At 42.2% G+C, this 13,494-nt stretch overlaps 1 protein-coding gene and 1 long non-coding RNA gene across 8 annotated transcripts in view; both read left to right on the top strand.

Annotated features, from left to right (window-relative positions):
* LOC309638869 overlaps window positions 1–13,494 on the top strand; it is a 344,192-nt gene that overhangs the window by 19,435 nt on the left and 311,263 nt on the right. The window lies entirely within an intron of this gene.
* Window positions 1–13,494, top strand: part of ATXN1 (ataxin 1) — a 387,507-nt gene that overhangs the window by 240,246 nt on the left and 133,767 nt on the right. For all 7 annotated transcript variants that reach the window (XR_014251303.1, XR_014251304.1, XR_014251305.1 and 4 more), the window contains one exon: window positions 4,829–4,957. The gene's annotated coding sequence lies outside the window, so the exon portion shown is untranslated. The remainder of the gene's footprint in view (window positions 1–4,828; window positions 4,958–13,494) is intronic.

Raw genomic sequence — 13,494 nt, 5'->3', positions numbered from 1 at the left:
TGTACAGTAGGACCTTGTTGTTTATCCATCCTATATATAATAGTTTGCGTATGCCCATCTTTGGGCCCAAGGCATGAGGTCAGCCCAGCCCAAATAACAAAGAAAATGGGGGAGAGGTCATTCCAGAAAGATGCTGTCCAGGCAAAAATGCTAGTTCACTAAATAAAAAGAAAATTTAAGGAACTACCTTATCAAGTATTATAGGAGAGTCAGTTAGGAAAAGGCCACTACATTTAGAAGACAGGGAGCCATTCCTGACCTTTAAAAGAGAAGGAAGTTTACTTTAAAAAAAAAAAAAAGTGTTGAAATCAAACTCTAAGGGTTTAAGAGGTACCCGATGAAATACAGTGTTGAATTTATACTGCACTTTAACATGTTTTATGGTGAACAGGGGAGCGGTGACAGCCATTTGGGAATGTATTAGGGTCTGGGGAAGATCTTTCAGGGATGGCAATGATTATGTTTTAGGCTGCAAAGAAGTTTCTGGTAGAGGGGGGAAAACGTTGAAGGAGAGACAGAGGGCAGAATTGACCCCAACAGGACTTGGAGCCAGTAGGAGACAGACTAAGAGCCACAGAAAGTTTTCCCAGATTATAAAGTGGTGTGGGCTTTTTGGGTTGTTTGGTCATTTGTCACTTCTTTGGAAGGAATGATACCTGTTTATTCCAATGTACCCATCTTCTAGTGATGAAATATACTCAAGATCCTTAGCCTCTGTCTGGCCATGTAATTGACAGAAAGGCTTTACACTTAGAGCAAGTGGTTCCCAAAGCGTGGTGCCTGGACCCAGAAGCCTCAGCATCACCTGGGAACCTGTTAAAAGTGCAGGTTCTTTAGCCTCGCCTCAGACCTCCTAGATCAGAAATGGTGGGGATGGGACCCAGCAACACGGTTTCGCAAGACCTCCAGGTATTTTTTGATGGCGGTTCAGGTTTGAGAGCCACTGGCTCAGCATCCGCGTCTCTCCACCATGTACCACGAGGGTTTCCTTAATGGTGGCTTTTGAAAAGCTAGGAGAATCAAGGATAAAGGCTCCTGGTGAAGGGGGGAGGGGTTGTAAATCTTGAAGGGAGATGGCAACTGCTCAAAAGCCATTAGTGACCCAAAATATAATGGATTGGAAGAACAGGAGAGAGAAGGGTAAGTTATAACTTAATTGTTCTCGAGTGCATGCAGGGCTTTCATTTGGATGATAGGCATATAGGACCTCCAAGTCCCTGGAGGGCAGAAAAGTGAGAAGGGCTTCAATTATAGCTGTGGAGTAGTGCCTCCTTTGGCATAAGGGTTAAGCCGTAGAACTGGTTTAGGATATGGATCATTTAATTTAAGTGCAGGCTCTTCTACTCAACACCACCAGGAGGCTGCAAAAGAAGGGCATGGCAAGGTTTCTTTCATCAAGGAGCTCGTAAACTTTCGGAGCCTTTCAAGACTTACATTGTCCTTTTATACTCCCCTGGATTTATTTAACAGTGCTGAATTGAAAAGAACCTCAGGTCAGAATGCTCGGTAAAGGCTGTTAAGTGCTGTGGGCAGTCGGGGAAGGAGAAATTGGCATTGTGTCATTTTCATCTCTGGACGGAGGATGAAACTGTCAGCCTGGCATAATTTCCCAGGTCTCATGGCAGGGTTTTGGACAACTTGGCTTCAGAAAGTTTTTCTTCTTGCTCTTTCTTCCTGAGTTTGCTAAAGCTTGTCAGAACTCCTAAGTCAAAGTGAGGGTTTGGATTTCACGACTTTGAACTTGGAGGATTATTAATATTTTGGGTTATATGAGAAACCAAATATGTAGGAGATACTACATTTTATCCAGTGTCTTAAATGAAAACAGGCTCAAATAGAAGTTTGGCTTATTCATTTCAAACAGACTTTCAAACTTACTCCATTCACGGGAGAACATGAATGAGCCTGTCTGAGGATGCCTTCATTTTGTAGGATGAAGAAAGCAAATTCCTGATTTTCCTTAGTGGAAAAATTAAGTTGTACCAGCTCTGGGATGGTAGGGAGGGAACAAGAAGACAGTTCAGATGAACACAACATTTCCGTCGCTTTTTATTTCTGTGCATCATGCTGCTTACCTGGGTAAACAAACAGGTACCAAACCAAGAACCAAAAGAGAAGGTGCACAGGACACTCTAGAAAGTGAGGAAAAATACCATTTCAGTCCAGGAGAGAAATAATAAAAACATCCTAATAGTCAAGAGGAAGCCAGCAAATTTGGAACCTAATAGAAGGTACTAAGAAGCGGGTTTTTTTGTTGTTGTTTTGTTTTTTGTTTTTAGAAGTTTACATGTAATGTGATCTGTTTTTAGCCCTTTTAGGGGAGGGTTTTAAGAGGAAGCTTTTATTTCATTGTGATGGTGGGTTTTTTTTTTTTAATTATTTATTTATTATTTATTTTTGGCTGTGTTGGGTCTTCGTTTCTGTGCGAGGGCTTTCTCTAGTTGCGGCAAGCGGGGGCCACTCTTCATCGCGATGCACAGGCCTCTCACTATCGTAGTCTCTCTTGTTGCGGAGCACAGGCTCCAGAAGCGCAGGCTCAGTAGTTGTGGCTCATGGGCCTAGTTGCTCCACGGCATGTGGGATCTTCCCAGACCAGGGCTCGAACCCTTGTCCCCTGCATTGCCAGGCAGATTCTCAACCACTGTGCCACCAGGGAAGCCTGGTGGGGTTATTTTTGATGCATTAGGAAGCCAGAGTCTTCCTTTTCTGTCACATCAAGTGTAATGCCTGCACTGAATAATGTTCCTCTAGCAGAAATTACTAGTTTGTTGCTCTGATGGCCCAGTAGTTGGAAAGAAGAATCATTTCTTATTTCAAGGTATTGAGAACAGTTCAGTTGCTCATTTCTTGATCAAGGAGACCCAATTGAAAAAAAGGGGAAAAAGATGAAATAACAGAAATTAATTGTACAGGTCTAGTCAGCTCACATCATGCAGAGGCTGTTTCCTCTGCCTGGAAACTTGATGACTGGTTAACTCTCGCTCATCTTTTGCTTCCCTGTTTAAGTGTTACTTTTGTAAGAAAGACCTTCCTTCTAAATGATGTTACCCCATTATGGGGTGATTGCAAATCAGTGTTATTTGTCCTTCTTAATGCCTATCTGCTTTTCAAATGTTATACAAATATTAAAAATAGTATACTCTGATTCTTTCATATCTGTTCCTCTTGCAGCAGTGAGCTCCTTAAAGGCACAGTCCTTTGTCTGTTTTGTTCACCTTTATGAATATAGAATCTGGTGGATATAGTAAGCGCCAAGTAAAAATGTGTCCAGTGAATGAATGAATAAGAAAGCACTTTGTACACTTGAAACTAATACAATGTTTTATGTCAGTTATACCTCGATTAAAAAAAAAAGAAAGCACTTTATAAACTGAATTCACTATAAAACTCATGGTTAATTGTATTAATAGCAGATACCTTTCTCCCTTTCATCCTAATATTTTTCTCTGCATTTTAAAAAATTCTTTATTTTGAGGTCTACTTGTCAGTTTTTTGCCAGTTCCAAATCTAAGATTTGATATTATTCATTCTTGACTTTTTTTTGAGATAAGAGATCACATTTTTCCATCGAAAATATTCCTATACCCACAGTGCTAATTCTGGGATTCCCATTTTTGTTCAATGTACGCTTATGACTTTGAAAGAAAAACATGACTGGTACTTGTGGATGATTTATTTGGGAAGCAAACAAGATTCTAGCGTAGCATTTAAATTCTGTTTCTTGTCATCCCCAAAGCCACTCCTGTAAGCTTCCATACCTCAGGCATGCTCCTCAAAAGTACACAAGTCAAAATACCCTGATAATATTGGCCCAGGAAAAGTTTTTCCTGGCCCTGTCTTACAGGAGGGAAAAAAAAAAAAAATCAAGAAATCCAGGTGTGGAAAATATTAATGAGATATTGAGAGTAAACTTAATCAGGATATGAATAGGTCTTTTCTTTAAAAGCAACAAACAAACAAAAATCACCCTGTCCTTTTCCATCAGGGCTTCAGTGTGCCACTTCGGTGGGTGGAAGTGGCAAATGGCCAAGTGGAAAATTTCACAGCCCTGCAAATGTCCAGTGCACTCAGCACTGCAGAACAGCAATCCAAGGGAAGGGTGCGGACCAAATCATCATGTTCCTACACATGCCTCCCTCACCAGTTTTCATCTCCTCTGCCTCTTCACTTCCTGATCCAGGCCTTTACTTTTCTTCTCCCTGAGATTCTAGATGCCTCTGTTTCCATCCTCTGCTTCCCTTGGCCCCTCGGTGGGAGAAGAAACATTTGGACCTTTGGGTGCCCCAGGGATGGTTGATTATGGGTGCCTTGCCAAAGCTGGCTTTTATATTCTGGCTGCAAGCTCAGTAACAGGCTTCTGACGACTAATAATCCTTTGTGTCTACGTGGCGCCTTTCTTCTCGGGAACTGTGAGTGCTTTGCCAGAGCACTCTTACTGGTCTTCCCAGCCACCCAGTGAGGTATGAAAATGGCAGAAGGTGGTAGCCCTAGCTCCCTCCTTTTTGCAAGAGAGTAAACTCAAGTAGCTTATTTTGAGGCTGTGTTGCAAGTGTGCATCTCAGCTGGGATTGCATCTGAAGTCTCCCAGAATTGGCTTCACCTTGGGGTGGTGGGGATGGGGGTGGGGGAGAGGCTTGGCCGCACCGTGCTGTCTCCTGGGACAAGAGCAAAAATACTGCATTTCCTTTTTAAGCAAAGCGTACTGGAGAATGGTCTTTGGTGAATTATCCATCAGTCTAATTGATCGTGAACTTCATTTGTTGAGATAACAAGGGATTTGACGATGCATTCACCTTTCTCTTTTTCTTTTGTTCTGTTCCTATGCTAGGTACTTCTCCCTTCCCTGTGAAAGGAAGAAAGAACACGCCTGGGCCCAGGAGCGCTCCAGCTTCTTGTGGGAAGTCTCCATGGTGAAGGACAGGTTGGGGCTACCTGTGAACCGTGCACGGTGAATGTTGTAAGTTAACAAGATTTGCTTCTGCAGCGACTTGCCTTGTAACGATTTGTGAATCATTGGATCCAGGAGTCAGGGTGCTGAAGTGGTATTAGCATTAGCTCTAGGTGATCCTCCAACTAATTTTTTTTTTTTAAGGGGGGGAGGTTCTGTTTTTATTTGCCATGAACTTGACTTTCTTCAGCTTCTTTGGGGCACTGCTCATTATCTTCTTATGGATCAAGTGTGGAAGACAGTGACTGTTTCAGTGTAGGAGCGCCCTTTCTCCTGGTGCAGTTAAATAGTATCAAGTTCAGAGCAGCCTCTTTAAACTGGGCTCTGGCAGTTCTTTTAGGTTGGTGGGTAGGGGGTAAACTCTTCCAGGCTAAGGTTTCCCAACCAGGATCTGCACCCTGCAATTATTTTATTTACGTGAAGTTTTTGATTGGAATGAAATGTTTTTCTGGCTTTCAAATATCTGAGGTATGCAAGCAAGTACAGTCAGCTGTTCGGTGCTTCTCTTGCTTAAAATTGGCTGATTTATTGCTTTTTATCAGGCTACTGGGTTGGGATTTTGAGATTAGTAGTTTTTGTGTGTCAGCTGCTGGTCACCTTTCATGAGGAGGTTTAGGATCCAGTAATTGAAGAGAAGGCACACTATAGGCTTCGAGAAGCTTATCCAGCACAAAACTTACGGGTTTGCCCAGCTCTGCTGCTTTCTGGAAGTTTTACCTCATTGCTAGACTGTGTCATAAAAGAAAAAAAGTTTAGAAGAGTTTTGACCGGGAAAGAGTAAAACTACAGGAAACCCAGGCTGGCCTATGAACATATTACCTCCAAATTTTAGAAAATGAAGCGCCAACTTCAACTTGGTTTTTGTGTGTGTGTGTGTAAATATGTATTTTATATATAGAATATATATATAGACACAATATATATTTATTTGTGTGTATATGTATTATATATATTATATATGCAAATATGTATTTATATATATATATATATATACATAATACGTATACATATATGTACGTATATGTGTGTGTGTATATATATATAAATAACTTTATATCAAGTTTTCAGCTTCTTAATAATTTGGTCAAGAAACTTTTCCAGGCATATATTACCATATTTTTCAGTTGTGTGAGTTATTCTGAATGAGCAAAATGCAATAATATGAGGGCATATATCAGGGAGAAAAAGCATTGAAAAGAAAGATTTCCACCGAGTTTTTATTTCTTGGTTTTCTAAAAATTTGTATTAAATACACGTATTTCTCCATACTTCCTGAGGGTTAAATAGTCATATTAAAATAAGCTTATTGAACTCAAAATCTCCCAGTGCCTCAGAGTAAATGGATGATGGGAGATGCTAGTTTTTTCATGTGCTTTCATTTTGTACATATGATCACATTGGTTCTGGTAAAAAATATACAGCTCCTGGAATTATTGACCTAAATTCTATTCCTGGTCCTATGGTCAAGGTCAAGTAAGTCTGCAACCTTGGGCAAGTCACTGACCCCCATGAAGTGTTGGTTTATGAGTCTGTATATTGCTCTGTGCTACTTGTTTATTGATGTTGCCATCTTGGTGTGGGCTCCCCAGAAGGAGCAGAGCCTTTTGTAACACACTTTAATCTTACTAAAAAAAATCTCATATTCTAAAGGTTGCTACCACTATTAAGGAATAATTTGGGGGTCCTCTTGGATCTGGGTGCTACAATAGCAGTGTGCTTTTCTTGAAAGTATTTTCCCAGTCAGGCAGCTGGTAGAATGCACTTCTGGTAATGTTTTTTAAAGCATTTTTATCCTAGGAAACAAGTGTCTTATGGAAAAGTGCTTTAGGTTTCAGGTTACATTTAAAAGAACACTGCAGTTACTATAATCAAGATAGCTTTTGTTTCGAATTTGGTGGTGTTTTTTTTCTTTAAACCATAGCTTTGAACTGCTCATGTGATAACCCTGTCAGATCTCAAACATGAAGTGAGGTTTTCAAAGACGTTCCAAAGTGTAAACCTTAAGATGCCACATGGCCAACTTGGAGTCATTTTAAAATCCTTCTTTAAATGGAGTGGGTTGAGAGAGAGGAAAATTTTCCAAAGGATGTGTGCTTGCACGTAGATGGGGTGTGAGAGTGGGTAGAAGAACATTTGAGTAATAATCATGGCAGCCATTGGAATTAGTGGTGTCCATCCTCAGCAGCCCTTGCAGACTGTGCCCCAGACTCACTACCTGTGTAGTTCTCCTCTGCTTGTCCCCATTAACCACCTTTCAAATCTGCCACCATCTTTCTAGCAGATGGACTTTCCTCCTCAAAGTGTCTCAGATTGGCTCTAAGGTGCGGTATCTTATACAGAAAGGAGTGGCAAGAAGACTGACCTAGGAGTCAGGAGACCTGGGTTTTACCCATGATGCTGCAGTTGCCTGTATAACCTGGGGACCCCTAAAACCCTGGGGACCCATTTTATCCTGAGTAACATGAGAAAGTTGAGTTTAGTGAGCTCTGGTGATTCTTCGGAGTGTCTAACATTGCGTCAAGTATCAGTCTAGATGAGGCAGACTGGACCTTCGTTTGCCCGTTTGGCTTCTAAGGGTCGGTGATTTGGTACAACTTCAATTTGCAAGTGCTTTCTAAAACATTGAGCACAGTCTTGTGGTTTAAAAAAAAAAAAAAAAAAAAAGAAGGGGCTTCCCTGGTGGCGCAGTGGTTGAGAATCTGCCTGCTAATGCAGGGGACACGGGTTCGAGCCCTGGTCTGGGAGGAGCAACTAGGCCCATGAGCCACAATTACTGAGCCTGCGCGTCTGGAGCCTGTGCTCCACAACAAGAGAGGCCGCGATAGAGGCCCACGCACCGCGATGAGGGGTGGCCTCCGATTGCCGCAACTAGAGAAAGCCCTCGCACAGAAACGAAGACCCAACACAGCCAAAAATAAATAAATAAATAAATTAATTAATTAATTAATTTAAAAAAAAAGAATTATTATGTCTGTCACCATCCCACTACCCTTTCCAGAGGACCCTCCCAGGGACCATGTGACAATTGAAAGGTGTTTGAGTGCTTTCTGAGAATAGAGTTTTAGTCACTTAAATTTAAGATCCATACTTATTGGTCTTCTTGAAAATTAAATATGAACCACTTTTGAAATTTAACTTTTTAAAATAGTCCACCTCTGTACTCAAATATTAGTATATAGGTAAGGAGGCAGCGATCTGTAATTCTTTCCTAAGCTTCTCTTAAGCTTCCTTAAGTAGGTCTTCTCCATGTTGCCTCTTTAAAGCAGCCTTCCCTGGCCTATATAAAATAGCACCACCCCATCCCTCTCATCCTCTAGCCTACTTTATTTTTCTTTTAAGCACCTTACATGTTATACATGCGTTTGTTAATCATCCGTCTCCTCAGTTAGACTGTAAGCTCCATGAAAGCAGGGATAACATCATCATCATCATCATTATTCCTGGTGAATCCACAACACCTAAAATGCTGTTTGTTCTGTGGTGGGCGTTCAGTAAATATTTGTTGAGCAACTAAGAGCAGAATAAACATATGCCAGGGCTTCTCACGTGTGGGCCTAAGCCATTGAGAAAAGGACCATAAACATGGTTCTGATGAGAACTGCTTCAATCTGATAGTAGTTTGGTCAGGTAGAGGGAGGCGTGGAGAGACTAGTTCATTGTATTTTCCTTAGAAGTAGATGTTAAATGTTTATGATGTGTATAAGTCAATGTGGGAAAGGAAACCGTTGGTTTAAAAAAAAAAAAAAAGGGCTTTATAGAACTATCAATAGAATTTGGGGATTTTCTGATGCTTGAATTCTACACTGTGTGTATTTCCTCTCCTTTTCCATTTGAGTGGTTTGCTGTGTGGGTTGTTTGTGAGTGGCCTGCCCTGGCATTCTGTGAAGGGTCGGGGTGTTGCCTTATAATCCTATCACTTTATCACTGTTCATGTTTACATCTATTTTCAAAGTGGCAGATGGACTTGGAGTGCCAAGGCTACCTAGAAACTCACCGTTTACTGAATAGCATCATTTTCATTTTCTTTTCTTTTTGGTTGATGCACACTTTGGAATAAAAAACAGTGCACTGGTACAGACTGAGTGCACTGAGTGTTTTTCTGGTATGCAGGGAGAAGTTGACAAACACTTCCTTAGGGAGGCGTCATCCTGTGTGACTTTTGAGAATCACAGGGATCAAGGTTTCTTGAATCTTCTGTGTTTATTGACCCCTTTTCAGAGTAACTGCTCTGAGAGCAGGAGTTACATTATTCCTATGAAGAAATGGAAAGACTCAAATAAACACCTCTGTGCCTATTTAGACAGCATTATGCTGCCTGTATAAGCTTTGAAAAATGGGAGCTGAATTTCTAGTCTCCAGAGTGAGAGAATTACACACACATACTCTAATCAGAGCGATCTGGGAATTTCCCTATGTGTCTGTCAATTTGTACCTTTTAGGTTTGCCATCTGTGATACCAAATTTTTTTTATGATCTCTAGCGCTGTCATAGAAAAAAAAAAAACTGAAGTAGATAAGGGGATCAGAGGGAATGGGGGAGATTTTACTATTAGATAAATGAGGGGGGGGAAGTCTCATTTTTTTTATTCCTTGCTTGTTATGGCCCTGTCAATGGGCCTGCGTGTTATAAAGGCAAAGAGGCTCTCATATTTCATGCAAGTACTCTGGGTGTTCTTTGTGTAACCTCAAGTCTTCTGGAATTTTCTCTTTCACCCATGTCTTTCCCTTTCCCAGACTTCCTCCACTTGCTTCTTACCGACGGCGTCACTCATTCCTGGCCACGGCTGCCTTGCGGTTGGGTGGGGGGCCTTGCATGAGCTGCCACTTCTGAGAGTTGATGTCAGCCCTACTTCCTGAGCCTGGGCAGAGGGCAGCCCGTCGCAGGCACCCCCGTTCCCCTCGCGTCGTCTTCCCCTAGTGCTCAGCCTACTCCCCTCGGCGTCTCGGAGGGGAAGAGGGATATACTTGGAACCCTCAGAAGTTGTGGAAGGACAAACGTTCTTGTATCTTCTACAATATCCGTGTCCTGTGGGGGAAGAGAAGGCGCCTACAGCCTGGTCAGACTGCTTTCTAACTGAGTAGTTGCTGTTACGTCAAAAGGTTTTATGTTCTATTTAAGTTTCGAATTCACTGAATGAATCCTGTGTATGAAAAGGCGGTTGCGTGCCAAGGTGTGCTCAGGTCTGTTAGGGATGCAGGGATAGGTAGCCTGCATTCACTGCTCGCTGGGATTTTCCTCTCTCCAGTCACTTTGGGAGGGGCAGAGTCAGGTGCTCCGAAAGGGGTGATGAGTAAGATTCTTCAGGTTTGGGCTTTCAGGGAAGGAAGGCTTCACAGAGTGCTGAGCGTCTGAATTAGGCCTTGAAACAGAGGCTGGGTTTCAACGCCGTGTGTGTGTGTGTGTGTGTGTGTGTGTGTGTGTGTGTGTGTGTGTGTGTGTGTGTGTGTGTGTGTGTGTGTGTGTGTGTGTGTGTGTGTGTGTGTGTGTGTTGAGAAGGCGAGGGAGGGAGGGAGGGAGAGATGATAAACCTAGTCTTTTCTTTAACTGCTTCTTCATCTGGGCAGATGAGACCTCAGAGCCAGAAATGTCTTTCCATCAGGAATAATGTGCCATGACCACTGACAAAGACATAGAGTGGGGACTTGGAGGACATGGGGACCATTCTTCTTTAGGGTCATTTTATATAAATATTTATAGGCAAAAGCTGAAGCAAGAACTTGGGCCACTTAAAGAAATGGTGCCTCCCCAACCCATGTAAAATGTAGTGTTTTCAGCTGAACTTCGCACAGAAACCACACCCAAAACTAAAAATGTATTGCTCAAGTGGTGTGTCTTTGAAGCGCTTGCTGTGGAAGAATCGGTATACACAGAAAGAAGGAAGGGCAAGGATGACTGGGAGGGAGTGGTGCCCTGGAAAGGGAATCTTAAGCCACGGAAAATTCTTCCAGACAGAGATCAGAGATTGATCAGCTCTACCATCTTTGTTATAAGTATAAATGAATATGACTGTATAGAAATGACTGATGTAAGTCTTTTCTCTCCAAGTATATCATATCATAGTATTTAAATTATTTTCATTGTTCCTCTAAAAGATTGTTGTTTCTCCTTTGCTTTCTTAGAGAAAAAGTAAGGCACAGATAGGAACTAAGTGACATTTTGTCATAAAGCCAAAACAAAATCCTATAGTTCTTATCAGCAAATAAATTGTTCTTTGGGACTAATGTATAAAGAGAAACAGATAATTTCATTCTTTTAATTTCCCACGTTTTCACTTTTGTAAAATAATCATTTTTTAAGACCAGAAAATCAATTAACCCCTCCTTCCCTCAACATATATTCACATTAAATTTCCAGTGCTTACTATGTAATAAATTCCGGGAGGGGGACTCTTAGATTGAAAGAATTAACCCATCTTCTCTATGTCCTGAGGATTATGTTAACCTTTTGCAGACACCTGAATAAGAATGTTACATGATTCAAAAAAGTCATTTTCTACAAGCATAAAATGCTTTTTAGGTGAGATAGGTTTCAAACAGCTAATTTTACTATGTTGGGGGATTTTAGTGTTTCAGTGTCAGTTTTCTTTTTTTTTTTTAATAAATCTATTTATTTATTTTTGGCTGTGTTGGGTCTTCGTTGCTGTGCACGGGCTTTCTCTAGTTGCGGCGAGAGGGGGTACCCTTAGTTGTGGTGAGCGGGCTTCTCATTGCAGTGGCTTCTCGTTGGGGAGCACGGGCTCTAGGCGCGCGGGCTTCAGTGGTTGTGGCATGTGGGCTCCGTAGTTGTGGCTCGCGGGCTCTAGAGCGCAGGCTCAGTAGTTGTGGTGCGTGGGCTTAGTTGCATCACAGCATGTGGGATCTTCCCGGACCAGGGCTCGAACCCGTGTCCCCTGCATTGGCAGGCAGGTTCTTAACCACTGCGCCACCAGGGAAGTTCAATGTCAGTTTTCTATTTGTGCTTATGTTCTGAAACAACTTCCTTAAGTAGAATCCCCCAAAGTGGAAATATTAATGGGATACAAACGGCAAAACCTCCTTCAGAATCTTTTTGTTTCCAAAACTCAAGTTCCTGTCATGCTTTTTGGACTCTTCGCCATCTTCTTCCACCTGTAAATCTTACTTCTTTCCCAATACCTTTGTCACACACGTCTTGTGACCATCTCCCTTCCGGCCACGACTGTCTAGCACTAGGACTTGTCCACAGTGCAACAGAATTTGCTGCTTGGGACCCCTGCACGGCTACTGGGCTGTGCTACATCTTTCATTCTGTACATCAGCCATCCTTACAGACATTGGGACATCGATGTTTTGCGTATCTGGAAATGAAAATGCTCTTGCTAAAATTGTTTTCTAAAAATTTCCATTAGGTTGTTCTTCATTTCATTTTTCTTTCTTTTTTTCCCTGCAGTCTTTGCAGCTTGCATAGAACTGAAAAATTGTAATTTCTCCAGGGCTAAAATCCAAGACTTTGATAGGCAGTCTTCATGTCTGGGTCTCCTACAAGTTGCTATCCACTATAAGCATTGTAAACCTTACCCTGCAGAACAAAGAGAACTGGACACAAAGATTGTTCCCTTCTCCTACCATGGCAAGCCCTAGTTTCTCAGTGTCTTTTGTCTTTTCTTCCTTGTTCTTCAAGAAGAGGGAGTATGAGATTAGGATGCAGTTGTTCAGAACAGGGACAGCTATTGCCTGTGCAAACAGATTTTTTTCCCTTCCCTTTCTTTGGCAACCTCAGTTGTTCTACCTGTTTCCGGCTCTCCTGCTTCTGCTATGAACAACCTTCCTTCCCCCACTTTCAGGAGACTAAGAAATATATAAATGTCAGTTGGTTCCTGCATATCTACAGGCTCACATAATTCAGGATAGTCATTCAGCCTGTATCTTCAGTGAGTTTCTTGCCCCTTCTCTGTCACCACCACATCAAGTACAGGTGCAGATTAAAGGATAGTATGTCAAGGTGAGAGCTATCCGCTGGGTAATGTTAGTCTGTCATTCCCTTAGCGGAGCAGATTAGCTGCCAATTGGTATCTTGTTGCTGTCATCAGAATTTACAATCCAGGTTGCCCACTCTGCTGGCGATCTATTTCTGAGCCCCAGCAATGATGCCCGTTGTCCTAGCAACCTGCTGGCTGGCACTTCCCTAAAGGCAAGCAGAGGAATGGCAGTGGAAGAGGGAGGCCTCCAGAGGGTCAGAAGGGGGGAGGTGGCAGTCACCTTGCTCAAAGAGGATTTTCCATTTCCTTCATCTGGGCAGGCCTCCAGGAAGAGTATGTCAGTATCATGGGAGTGTCACTTACTAAGGATCGTGGACCACATGGTCCTTCTGGTGCAGATAGCATCCCATGGAGAACAACAAACTGATTAATGGATAGTCCAGGCAGGATGAGGGGACTGCTGGGCCAGGATGTTAGGTGATCTCAGAACAGTAGATGGTATCAGTTTTTCTTGTGAATTGGGTTAATGTTCCCGTTGCTTATCAGCACTGGTGTTCAGAGTTGGGGACATGGGTAGATATTTGGGAGGAATCAGAGGTTAAGGGAGGAG

Source organism: Balaenoptera physalus, assembly GCF_965194825.1.
Source record: "Balaenoptera physalus genome assembly, chromosome: 11".
NCBI classification, from domain to species: Eukaryota; Metazoa; Chordata; class Mammalia; order Artiodactyla; family Balaenopteridae; genus Balaenoptera; species Balaenoptera physalus.
Note: the sequence above shows the minus strand (reverse complement) of the source record. Positions and strands in the feature narration are given on the sequence as shown.